This window comes from Hylobates moloch, unplaced genomic scaffold, assembly GCF_009828535.3.
Source record: "Hylobates moloch isolate HMO894 unplaced genomic scaffold, HMol_V3 SCAFFOLD_36, whole genome shotgun sequence".
Classification (NCBI taxonomy): domain Eukaryota; kingdom Metazoa; phylum Chordata; class Mammalia; order Primates; family Hylobatidae; genus Hylobates; species Hylobates moloch.
Window position 1 is genome coordinate 2,803,402 of NW_026652311.1, and position 13,956 is coordinate 2,817,357.

Consider the following 13,956-nt stretch of genomic DNA (forward strand, 5'->3'; position numbering starts at 1 on the left):
TTTTTTTTTTTTTTTTTGAGACGGAGTTTCGCTCTGTCGCCCAGGCTGGAGTGCAGTGGCGCGATCTCGGCTCACTGCAAGCTCCGCCTCCCAGGTTCACGCCATTCTCCTGCCTCAGCCTCTCAGAGTAGCTGGGACTACAGGCGCCCGCCACCATGCCCGGCTAATTTTTTGTATTTTTAGTAGAGACAGGGTTTCACCGTGGTCTCGATCTCCTGACCTCGTGATCCGCCCGCCTCGGCCTCCCAAAGTGCTGGGATTACAAGCGTGAGCCACCGCGCCCGGCCAAACATGTTCTTTATTCTGTCACTGATGCCTGTGGTTGGGGCACGTTACAGAATGAATGTGTTGCAGGGAGAAAAGGCAAGAACTCATCCCTTCACCAAGAAAAGTGTCAAAACAGCAAGTTCCTCAATACACCATGGACAGAGGCTGCAGTGCAGGCTTTAGGATTCACCCTCATTAGCAGGTAATGGCTCTCCTTCCAGCACCACCACCAAATTGGGTCGTCGTGTCCTCTGCCTCTAGTACGGAATGAACTGTGCAGTCACATAGTGTGTTCTTCTTAAGGAAAAAAATTAAAGGGCTTATTAATTCTGACATGATTTACAGAATTACATTGCAAATCATCAGGTCTTTCCCCCTTATATTAAATCTGAGATACAGGAAATTGATCCAATTCTCATAGTTCTCTCACCCCATTACTTATCTATAAGCTTATTTCCTTTTGTTCTTCTCCAAGTTCTTTTTCAGTCTTGTTTCCTTTTCCTTATCTTTGCCTTCCTCGTATGTTCCCTGGCTTGCTTATTTTCCTTTAAGTCCTACACCAAAGGAATTAAAACAAAAAAATTTTAAAAAAAAGACCTCTTGAGTTGAATATAGAGAATAGACAAAGAATTCTAAGGCCAGAAAGACTATTTAAAAAAAGATCTAATTCAGTTATTTCCATTATTGACTAGCAAATTGAGGTGCAAAGAGGCCAAAGCTGGTTCTAGCAGAATTCTTTGGCTCTATTTGTTCATGTTTGTTACTCTCCAGTTGCTACTAGTACAGGGACTTGGTAAAGCACAGACCAGGCTGTGCTCTCTTTGAATTCACCAAGTGCCTTTCCTCCAAAAAACAGCAAGTCTCAGGTGTTATATGTAAAACAGCTTTGTCAACTAAAAAACTTTTTAAAACACTGTTATCACTGTAGACTGGGATGACATTCACATCTCAATTTTCTGAAGTCACATCTAGGCAAAGTTAAGGGCTTGTGAGTATGAAAACTTTATTTAATAAGATCTCTGGTGTGTGTCCTCACTGAAAGGAGTTCAGTCAACACCTCCATAGGTCACACACCTTAAAAATTCTCACACTTATCAAAAAGCCCCAGAACTTTTAGGAGAAAAATAACAAGGAGGGTATCACGTGCTTGGATGAAGTGTTACTCTTGTCAGCTCCCTGGATCACTTGTGAATCCATTGTCTTTGGGGAAACAGACTTTTTTTTTTTTTCACTTTAAACTAGAAGAAAATTCATCTTCTGAATACTCTGAGCATCTCCCCTCTCCCTTTTGTTTATTTATTTTGCTTTTGCTTCATATTGAGCCAAGCCACTCCCTGACCTTGTCTCCAAATTTGAGATACTCTGCCTTTGGCTCAGGAATTTCTAGAATTAATTTTCTGGCTGTGCAGTGTTCTCCAGGTATAACATTCCATACAAGCAATGAAAAATACTGCATGGAGCTCCTCAGTCTTTTCTATCTGACAATCACCCAAGGGATACTGCCTTCAGTGCTTTCATTTATTTAAAATATAAGGTAAATTTTGCTATTAAGAAATGGAGTGGAATTGGGCCGGGCGTGATGGCTTATGCCTGTAATCCCAGCAGTTTGGGAGGCTGAGGTGGGTGGATCACCTGAGGTCAAAAGTTTGAGACCAGCCTGACCAACATGGTGAAACTCCATCTCTACTAAAAATACAAAAACTAGCTGGGCATGGTGTCAGGCGCCTGTAATCCCAGCTACTCGGGAGGCTGAGGCAGAAGAATCACTTAATCACTTGAACCTGGGAGGCAGAGGTTGCAGTGAATGAAGATCGCAGCATTACACTCCAGCCTGGGCAACACAGAAAGAAAGAGAAAGAAAGAAAGAAAGAAAGAAAGAAAAGAGAGAGGGAGAGAAGGAAGGAAGGGAGGGAGGGAGGGAGGGAGGGAGGAAGGAAGGAAGGAGGAAGGAAAGAAGGAAGGAAGGGAGAGAGAGGAAGGAAGGAAGGAAGGAAGGAAGGAAGGGAAAGAAAGGAAAGAGAATGAAATTGTACTAACCTCTCCTGTCTCTCATCTGATCACATAGACTTTGAGGAGGTTCTATGCTACTGCCATCTAATATTAGTTTAGATTTAGATGATTCATTGAGAGGAGGCAGTGAGAGTGAAGACAATCCTGGTTATCTTTCAAGCTGGCTGAGCTCAACTTAGTACTTCCAGGACCTGAAATCCCTCTGCCATTTCTTAGCAGAGCCACAACATCCTGGCATAACATGAACAAAACATAGGCTACAGAGATTCCACCTGATGCTAGGTTAGGATCCCACAGGATGAAGGGAAGAGATCTGACCTAAAGATGAGGGGGAAATTGAGTGAATATTTTTAACCTTAGCCACTGAATCAGGAACCAAAGCAGAAAGCAGGGGAAAATGAATACAAATAATATCATTCATTCTCAATTTAAAATAAATTTTAGAAACAGTTTGCTAAGAACAGAAATTGTCACCAAGAGTGTTGGAGTCAGGCTAGCTGTAGTTTGTGACTGGTCTGACAAAGGCTAACTCTTACCCAGATGTCCAATAAAAACACTTAACAAGTATCATTTCCATAAGGCTTTGTCTACTTGAAACACAAGCCAATTGTTTGAGTCCAAGTTATGAAGCAAGGTCTTACAAAGGTTATGGGGTGAGGAGGCCTGATGACAACTAAATTGCTTTAAATGGAGCTCAAAATACCACCTTAAACATTCCCCTCTCCCAAGAAATGCTTAATCATAAATCAAGTAGCTCAAAACGTATTAAAAATGACAAATAGAGCAAGCACTTACATCTCATTTTTTTTCTTTTAATTCACTGATGCATCAAAGATTTCTGAAGGATATTATTACACACAAAAAAGATGAAGTACACCAGGAATGCAAGATTCCAGGGATACAAGAGGAGATTAAAAATCAAATGGTGGCCCAGACTTAATGTTAAAAATTATTCTGAAAATAGACCTATGCACTTTAAGACAAGGAGATGAGGATTGTCTGCTCTGAACTTGTAAGGAGTGGTGAATCTCACAATAATTGGACACATGTTTCTCATCTTTGAAAAACTTATGAATCCATTTTAATGCATTAAAGTTCATGGGTACTATTTGTCTACAAGTAAGCTTTCTTCTCCCTCTTCCCACCACGCATTCCTTAATGGGGTTTTGATTTCAATGGGGGAAAAAAAACCTTCCAAAACTCACTAATGTTTTCTGAATTGCCATTAGGCTAACTTTAGAAGGAGTTTTTAAAAATGTGCTAAATGAAACTTTCTGTGCAAGAATCCCTGATATGCCAGTACTTCTAGAAAATAAGTTATTTTTTATGTGTCCCTTCTGCTGTATGTAGAAATTAATTCTCAGCAATAAGAATTATTAAGTGCCTAACCCAAGATTCAAATTTGTCCTGACCTGGAATAAATCAGAAAGTGGCTCGGGTAGAAAAGTCTAGCCTGGCAAATCATAACACACCTCCTTAAAAGACACTGTTTCCGAGCACTTGGATGGCTCAGTGTGAAAGGAAGAGCTAACTCTCCAGAACAACTCTGATTTCTCTCTTCCTTATGATTATAAATACCTAGAGAATTCAACCAATTCGCAAGGCAGTGAGCCTGCCTTTTCTTTATAGACTTTTTTCAGTCTACTTGGAAACATCTGTTTTTAATTGAATTTGGATTTGAAACTAATTTCAGGAGAGATTGGATTCAGGCTCCAATCAAGTTGGAACAGAGAGATTATTGCTTATACACGTATCCTAAAATTCAGGGAGGCTTGAGGCCAAGGATACCACACTTCCTGAATGCATGCATGAGGCACATACATTTAGAAATGAAAAAGGAATGGTCTAATTCTCTTGGGAAAACTTCTTTAAGGCCAGTGATTCTGGGTTTTAGGTTACAGCTTTTAGACGGGATTCGATTTTGGGAAAGGTCAGTTAGAGGACAATGCCCTCCCATGTGCTCCATATCTGGAGCAGAAGATTAAGCATTCATATGATCAAGTTAAAATAAAAACAGAATTTTGGGTTGTTCAGTGAAAAGATCATAAATCTACCCTACTCTGCCAATTTGTTTTATTATTATTATTATTTGTATAAATTTAAGGGGTAATTGTGTTACATGAATATATTGCGTGGTGGTGAAGTCGGGCTTTGAAAGAAATGGAAACAACACTATGACCTAACCACAATTTTTCTCTGCTAGTCTCTCAATGGCAAGAAGCCCCTTTCTTCCATTCATGCTTGCCTTCCCCTCATTCCTATCTTACTAGAAGGTTGAAGAAGGAGAGATGACTCAAGATTTCTCCTTTGTTCTCTTCTGGGACTCCCTGCTGAGCACAGGTGCTCAGGAATCATCCAGACCTTGTTGCTCACTCAGTGTATTCCTAATTATCTGCCTCAAAGTATTCTATTTTAAATGAGGCTCTTATTTTTCTGCTTCTCAGAAACATCTTTGGTGAACTCATTAGTAATTTGTCACAAAGTACTGAAAATCATAAAGAGCTGCTAAAGTGCAAGGGACCATTTTCATTTTCTTTAATGGCTGAGACCAAAAAATAAAAGTAAAATTCATGCCAAGAATTCTTCAGTGATTATTTGACATTTTGACAATCCATAAAATAAACCTTGGATTCCTCATTTTGCAATCAGACTGACAGCTTATGCCAATTTTATCAAGCCTATCATAAATATATACCTGTATGTTTCTTGAAACTCAAAGTACCAATGAGCAAAAGAACACAGAGATATTTCTATTTAACTATAGAACTATGATAAATTTTAGTACTGTATTAGTCAGGGTTCTCTAGAGGGACAGAACTAATAGGATATATATATATAATATATGAAAAATATAGGATATATGAATATATATTTTAATTTATATTTCATATATCAATATATATGAAAAATATTAAAAATTATATTATATATATAATATATATCTATAAAGGGGAGTTGACTAAGTATTAACTCACATGATCACAAGGTACCCCAACGGGCTGTCTGCAAGCTGAGGAGCAAGGAAGCCAGTCCAAGTTCCAGAACTGAAGAACTTGGAGTCCGATGTTCGAGGGCAGGAAGCATCCAGCACAGAAGAAGGATGTAGGCTGGGAGGCTAGGTCAGTCTCTCCTTTTCACATTTTTCTCCCTGCTTTATTAAGGGAGGAGACCACCCCTCATATTGTCTTATGCCCAATTTCTGCCTCCAAAGAAAGAAGTAAAAACTAAAAGGCACAAATGAAATCCACAAGCAGACAGCCCAGCGCCACACCCTGGGTCTGGTAGTTAAAGATCAACCCCTGACCTAATCAGTTATGTTATCTATAGATTACAGACATTGTATAGTAAAGCACTGTGAAAATCCCTGTCCCGTTCTGTTCCGATCTAACTACCAGTGCATGCACCCCCCAGTCACGTATCCCCTGCTTGCTCAATCGATCACGACCCTCTCAAGTGGACCCTCTTAGAGTTGTGAGCCATAAAAGGGACAGAAATTGCTCACTCGGAGAGCTTGGCTCTTGAGACAGGAGTCTTGCCAATGCTCCCGGCCAAATAAACCGCTTCCTTCTTTAACTTGGTGTCTGAGGGGTTTTGTCTGCAGCTTGTCCTGCTACATTTCTTGGTTCCCTGACTGAGAAGCGAGGTGATTAATGGACGGTCAAGGCAGCCCCTTAGGTGGCTTAGGCCTGCCCTGTGGAGCATCCCTGTGGGGGACTCCAGCCAGCTTGAGTGACGCAGATCCTGAGAGTGCTCCCGAGTAGGCAATTGCCCCAGTGGAATGGCCTCGCCAGAGCAGTGTGTGGCAGGCCCCCGTGGAGGATCAACGCAGTGACTGAACCCCAGGAAGGGACTGGCAGTTGGAGTCCAGACGTCTGAAACTTGGTAAGACTAGTCTTTGGAACTTGCCCACTCCATTTGAGTGGAAGCATTGCCTGATCACCCATGGTGTGCCTGTACTGCCACTTTGGTTTTTGTTTTTGACTTGACTTGGATTGCTTGATACTTTGGTTTTGGTTTTGACCTGGCTTGGATTTCTTGATACTCTGATTTTGGTTTTGATTCTCGTTTGGTGCAAACTGTAAAAGTGTGTGTGTGTCCTTTTTACCCATTCTTTGTTTTGTGGTGTGCATGTGGTGTGAGTGTGGTGTTTTGTCTCAAGGAAACATGGGTCAGGCACAAAGTAAGCCCATCCCACTAGGAACTATGTTGAAAATTTTCAAAAAGGGATTTAAGGGAGACTATGGAGTCACCATGACACTGGGAAAACTTAGAACTTTGTGTGACATAGACTGGCCAGCATTAGAGGTGGGTTGGCCATCAGAAGGAAGCCTGGACAGGTCCCTTATCTCAAAGGTATGGCACAAGGTATCCTGTAAGCCAGGGTACCCAGACCAGTTCCCATACATAGACACTTGGTTACAGCTAGTTTTGGCCCCCCCACAGTGGTTAAGAGGATAGGTAGCAGCAGTACTAGTAGCAAAGGGACAATTAGTTAAGGAAGGTTCTCGCTCCACCCACTGAGGGAAGTCAGCACCAAAAGTTCTGTCCGACCCAATACCAGAAGAATCATGGCAGGAATTTGTACCAGCAGTACCCGCTCCTTGTCGAGAGGAAGGGCTCCCCACCCCTGAGCCCACAGCACCTACACCTCCACCAGATAACCACACCCCTAGACCACCCAGAGCAGGCAAAAGAGGAAGTGAAGCAGCAGGAGAAACTCCTCTGTTGGCAGCTCACTTATGGCCTAAGACTGGAATCCAAATGCCCTTGAGAGAGCAGTGATATACTGGGGTAGATGAGGACGGACACACGATGGAAAGGCATGCCTTTGTGTATCAACCTTTCACCTCTGCTGACCTCCTCAATTGGAAAAATAATACTGCATCTTACACTGAAAAGCCTCAAGCTTTAATTGACTTGCTCCAAACTATTATACAGACTCATAATCCTACTTGGGCTGATTGCCAACAGCTATTCATGTACCTCTTTAATACAGATGAAAGGCAAAAGGTGCTCCAGGTGGCAACTAAGTGGCTATAGGAGCACGTCTCAGCCAATTACCAAAACCCCCAAGAATATATAAGAATGCAGCTGCCAGGAACAGACCCCCTAGTGGGACCCGAATGAGGGACCAGACATGGAGAGGCTAAGACGGTACCGTGAGGCATTAATAGGAGGTCTAAAGAAAGGGGCTCAAAAGGCTACAAATGTAAATAAGGTCTCTGAGGTCATCCAAGGAAAAGAAGAGACTCCAGTGCAATTCTATGAAAGTCTGTTTGAGGCTTACCGTATGTACACTCCTTTTGATCCAGATAACCCTGAAAATCAGCGAATGATTAACATGGCCTTAGTTAATCAAAGCACAGAAGATATCAGGAGAAAATTTCAGAAACAGGCTGGGTTTGCGGGTATGAGTACCTCACAGTTACTGGAAATAGCCTATCAAGGGTTTATGAATAGTGATGCAACAAGCCGCAGAGAAAGCCATAAGGAAGGCGAACGCCAGGCTAGACGAAACGCCAACTTACTGGCCATGGCCATTAGGGGAATTCCCCCAGAAGGAGAGGGAATGGGGGGTTCCAGGAAGAATACCCAGTCTAATCGCCAACACTTGCAACATAACCAATGCGCCTATTGTAAGGAAATACGACATTGGAAAGATAAGTGTCCCCAACTGAAGGAAAAGCAAGGTGATTTGGAACAAAAGGCCTCAGATAAAGACGAGGGAGCTTTGTTCAATCTGGCTGAAGGGCTATTGGACTGAAGGGGACTGGGCTCAAGAGCCTCCAAGAAGCCCATGGTCAGGATTACAATTGGGGACAAGAACATTAAGTTTTTGGTCGATACTGGTGCTGAACATTCGGTAGTGACCACCTTGGTCACCCCCTTATCCAAGAAAACCATTGATATAATCGGAGCAACAGGAGTTTCCACTAAGCAGGCTTTCTGTCTACAACAGACCTGCTCGGTGAGGGGACGTGAGATAGTTCACCAGTTCTTGTACATGCCTGACTATCCTTTGCCCTTGCTGGGAAGACACTTGCTTAGCAAGTTGAAAGCCACCATCTCTTTTACAAAACAGGGCTCTTTACAGCTAAAGTTACCGGGAACAGGAGTTATCATGGCCCTTCCAGTCCCCCGGGAAGAAGAATGGAGACTTTTTCTAACCGAGCCAGGCCAAGAGATAAAACCAGCTCTAGCTAAGTGATGCCCTGAGTATGGGCAGAGGATAATCTCCGGGACTGGCAGTCAACCAAGCCCCTGTACTGACAGAAGTTAAGCCTGGGGCCCAACCAATTAGACAAAAGCATTATCTGGTTCCCAGAGAAGCTCTCGAAGAAATCCAGGTTCATCTCAGGTGCTTGAAAGCCTATGGAATTATAGTTCCTTGTCAGGCTCCGTGGAACAACCCCTTCCTGCCTGTCCATAAGCCGGGGACAAAGGACTACCGCCCAGTACAGGACTTGTGCCTGGTTAACCAAGCTACAGTGACTCTCCACCCAACAGTTCCTAACCCTTACAGATTGTCAGGGCTGCTGCCGGCTAAGGACTGCTGGTTTACCTGTCTGGACTTAAAAGATGCCTTCTTTACCATCAGACTAGCTCCTGAGAGCCAGAAGCTGTTTGCCTTTCAGTGGGAAGATCTGGAGTCAGGTGTCACTACTCAGTACACTTGAACTCGGCTTCCCCAAGGGTTCAAGAACTCCCCTACTATCTTTGGGGAGACCCTGGCTCGAGACCTGCAAAAGTTTCCTGCTAAACACCTAGGCTGCATCTTGCTCCCGTACGTGGACGACCTTCTGCTGGGACATTCCACGGCAGTCGGGTGTGCAAAAGGGAGGGATGCCCTGCTTCGGCACCTGGAGGACTGTGGGTATAAGGTGTCCAAGAAGAAAGCTCACATCTGCAGACAGCAGGTACGCTACCTGGGATTCACTATTCGGAAAGGGGAGCGCAGCCTGGGGTCAGAAAGAAAGCAGGTCGTCTGCAGCCTACTGGAGTGATGAATACAGCAACCTAGAACCAGAAGGCAAGTAAGGGAATTCCTAGGAGCTGTGGGGTTTTGCAGATTATGGATTCCAAACTTTGCAGTACTAGCCAAACCTTTGTACGGGGTTACAAAGGGGGGCGACTGGGAGCCTTTTGAATGGGGGTCTCTACAACAACAAGCCTTCTGTAAGTTAAAGGAAAAACTTATGTTGGCCCCAGCCCTAGGACTACCAGATGTGACAAAGCCCTTTACACTCTATGTGTTAGAAAGAGAAAAAATGGCAGTTGGAGTTTTAACCCAGACTGTGGGGCCCTCTATCTCTCAAAACAATTAGATGGGGTTTCTAAAGGCTAGCTACCATGTCTAAGGTCCCTGGCAGCAACAGCCCTGTTAGCACAAGAAGCAGATAAACTAACCCTTGGGCAAAACCTGAATATAAAGGCCCCCATGCTGTGGTAACTTTGATGAATATCAGAGGACATCATTGGCTAACAAATGCTAGATTAACCAAGTACCAAAGCTTGCTATGTGAAAATCCCCGCATAACTATTGAAGTCTGTAACACCCTAAATCCCGCCACCCTGCTCCCAGTATCAGAGGGCCCAGTCAAGCATAACTGTGTAGAGGTGTTGGACTCAGTCTATTCTAGCAGACCTGACCTTCTGGACCAGCCATGGGCATCAGTAGGCTGGAAGTTATACATGGACGGGAGCAGCTTCATCAACCCACAAGGAGAAAGATGTGCCGGATATGCAGTGGTAACTTTGGATGCTGTCATTGAAGCCAAACCGTTGGCACAGGGCACTTCAGCCCAGAGGGCTGAGCTCATTGCTTTAACTCAGGCTCTAGAACTCAGTGAAGGTAAGACTGTAAACATCTACACTGACTCTCGATATGCCTTTCTAACCCTCCAAGTGCATGGAGCATTATATAAGGAAAAGGGCCTGTTAAACTCTGGGAGAAAGTACATAAAATATCACAAGAAATTCTACAATTATTATAGGCAGTGTGGAAACCTCAGAAAGTGGCAGTCATGCACTGCAGGGGACACCAGTGAGCCTCCACCTCAATGGCCTTAGGAAACTCTCGAGCTGATTCAGAAGCTTGAAAAGCAGCATCTACCCCTTACCAGGCACTGGTAGCAGCCCCCTTACTCCCTCAAACACCTGACCTGGTACCTACCTATTCTAAGGAAGAAAAAGACTTCATCCACACAGAAGGGGGGCAAGTAATAAAAGGAGGATGGATCAGACTGCCAGATGGGAGGGTAGCTGTGCCGCAGTTGCTGGGAGCCACAATCGTATTGGCCATGCACGAAACCACTCATCTAGGACAAGAGTCACTTGAAAAATTGTTAGCCCGGTACTTCTACATCTCACACTTGCCAGCCCTTGCCAAAGCAGTAGCACAACGGTGTGTTACTTGCCAACAGCACAATGTGAGGCAAGGCCCCACTGTTCCGCCTGGCATACAAGCTTAGGGAGTGGCTCCTTTGGAGGATCTTCAGGTGGATTTCACCGAAATGCCGAAATGTGGAGGTAACAAGTATTTGCTGGTTCTTGTGTGTACTTACTCTGGGTGGGTGGAGGCTTATCCAACACGAACTGAAAAGGCCTACGAGGTAACCCATGTGCTTCTCCGACATCTTATTCCTAGGTTTGGACTGCCCTTATGAATCGGCTCAGATAATGGGCCGGCGTTTGTGGCTGACTTGGTACAGAAGACAGCAGAGGCATTAGGAATCACTTGGAAGCTACATGCCACCTACCGACCTCAGAGTTCCAGAAAGGTGGAGCGAATGAATCAGACTATCAAAAATAGTTTAGGGAAACTATGTCAGGAAACAGGATTAAAGTGGATACAGGCCTTTCCTATGGTATTGTTTAAAATTCGATGCACCCCTTCTAAGAAAACAGGATACTCCCCTTATGAAATACTGTATCATAGGCCTCCTCCTATACTACGGGAGCTTCCAGGCACTCCCTGAAAGTTAGGTGAAATTGAATTACAGCGACAGCTACAGGCTTTAGGAAAAATTACACAAACAATCTCAATGGGTAAATGAGAGGTGTCCCATCAGCTTATTCTCCCCAGTTCACCCTTTCTCTCTGGGTGATTGAGTGTGGATCAAGAACTGGAACGTAGGCCCTTTGCAGCCACGGTGGAAAGGACCTCAGACCTGACCACCCCCATGGCTGTAATGGTAGAAGGAATCCCAGCCTGGATCCACCACAGCTGTGTGAAACCTGCAGCCGCTGAAACCTGGGAGGCAAAACCGAGCCCGGACAACCCCTGCAAAGTGACTCTGAGGAGGATGACAAGCCCTGCTCCAGTCACACCCAGAAGCTGACTGGTCTACGCACGGCCGAAGCATGAGGAAAATCATCACGGGACTCATTTTCCTTATAATTTGGACTTGTATAGTAAAAACTCCCACTGATTTTCCCCGCAGGGAGGTCTGCTCTCAGTGTATACATCAGGTTACTGAGGTAGGGCAACAAGTTAAAACAATCTTTCTGTTCTATAGTTACTGTGAATGCTTAGGAACTTTAAAAGGAACAAGTTTATATAATGACATTCAGTACAAGGTATGTAGCCGAGGAAACGACTGACCAGATGTGTGTTATGACCCCTCTGAGCCTCCCATGTCCACATTTTTTGAAATGAGATTAAGGACTGAAGACTGGTGAGGACTCCTAAATGATACAAGTAAAGTATTAGCCAGAACAGAAGAAAAAGAGGTGCCCAAACGCATAATCTTGGGATGTGATGCCTGTGCTGTCATTAATAGCAATAAGTTAGGAAGGAGATGCGGCTCTTTTAGTTGGGAAAAAGGGTATATGACCAAATATAAGTACATTTGTTATGAATTAGGACTGTGTGGAAATGAATGTGGATACTAGTCTTGTGTCTTCTGGGCCACTTGGATAAAAAATGAAAAGGATCCTGTCCACTTTCAGAAAGAAAAAAATGGCCCTTCCTGTACTAAGGGACAATGTAACCCCTTAGAGCTAGTAATAACCAATCCCCTTGATCCTCGCTGGAAAAAAGGGGAGTGTGTGACCTTAGGAGTCGACGGGGCTGGACTGGATCCTCGAGTAAATATCTTGGTTCGAGGAGAAGTTTACAAACGCTCTCCTGAGCCAGTGTTTCAAACTTTCTATGATGAACTAAATGTGTCAGTACCAGAAATTCCAGGAAAAACAAGAAATTTGTTTTTGCAATTAGCCGAGCATGTAGCCCAGTCTCTCAGCGTCACTTCATGTTAGGTATGTGGAGGAACTGTAATGGGAGATCAATGGTCATGGGAAGCCCAAGAATTAGTACCTACAGATCCAGTTCCTAATGAATTTCCAGCTCAAAAGAATCACCTTGATAATTTCTGGGTCCTAAAAGCCCCAATTATTGGACAATATTGCATAGCTAGAGAAGGAAAAGAATTCACTAACCCTGTAGGATGACTTACCCTGTAGGATGTCTGGGACAGAAACTGTATAATGGTACCACAAACACTGTCACTTGGTGGAGTTCAAATCACACAGAGAGGAATCCATTTAGTAAATTCCCAAAGTTGCAAACCGTGTGGACCCACCCGGAGTCCCACCAGGACTGGACAGCCCCCACTGGACTATACCAGATAAGTGGGCATAGACCTTACGCCAAATTACCTGACGAGTGGGCAGGTAATTGTGTTATTGGCACTATTAAACCATCTTTCTTCCTACTGCCCATAAAAACAGGCGAACTCCTGGGCTTCCCTGTCTATGCTTCCCGTGAAAAGAGAAGTATAGCTACAGGAAATTGGAAAGATGATGAATGGCCCCCCCAAGAGAATCATACAATATTATGGGCCTGCTACTTGGGCACAAGCCGGCTCATGGGGATACTGGACCCCAATTTACAAGATCAACCAAATCATATGGTTACAAGCTGTCTTAGAAATAATCACTAATAAAACTGGCAGAGCCTTGACTATTCTGGCCCAGCAAGAAACTCAGATGAGAAATGCTATCTATCAAAATGGATTGGCTCTTGACTACTTGCTAGCAGCTGAAGGAGGGGTCTGTGGGAAATTTAACCTTACTAATTGCTGTCTACACATAGATGATCAAGGGCAAGTAGTTGAAGACATAGTTAGAGATATGAAAGAACTAGCACATGTGCCTGTGCAAGTGTGGCATAGATTTGATCCTGGGGCCATGTTTGGAAAATGGTTCCCAGCACTAGGAGGATTTAAAACTCTTATGAGTTATAATAGTAATAGGAACCTGCTTACTGCTCCCTTGTTTGATACCTGTACTTCTTCAAATGATAAAAAGCTTCATTGCTACCTTAGTTCACCAAAATGCTTCAGCACAGGTGTACTATATGAATCACTATCGATCTGTCTTGCAAGAAGACATGGGTAGTGAGAATGAAAATGAGAACTCCCACTATCGAGTGAGATTCTCAAAGTGGGGAATAAGGGAGCAGACCACCCCTCATATTGTCTTATGCCCAATTTCTGCCTCCAAAGAAGGAAGAAGTAAAAACTAAAAGGCAGAAATGAAATCCACAAGCAGACAGCCCGGCACCACGCCCTGGGCCTGACCTAATCGGTTATCTTATCTATAGATTACATACATTGTATAGAAAAGCACTATGAAAATCCCTGTCCTGTTCTGTTCCAATCTAATTATGGGTGCATG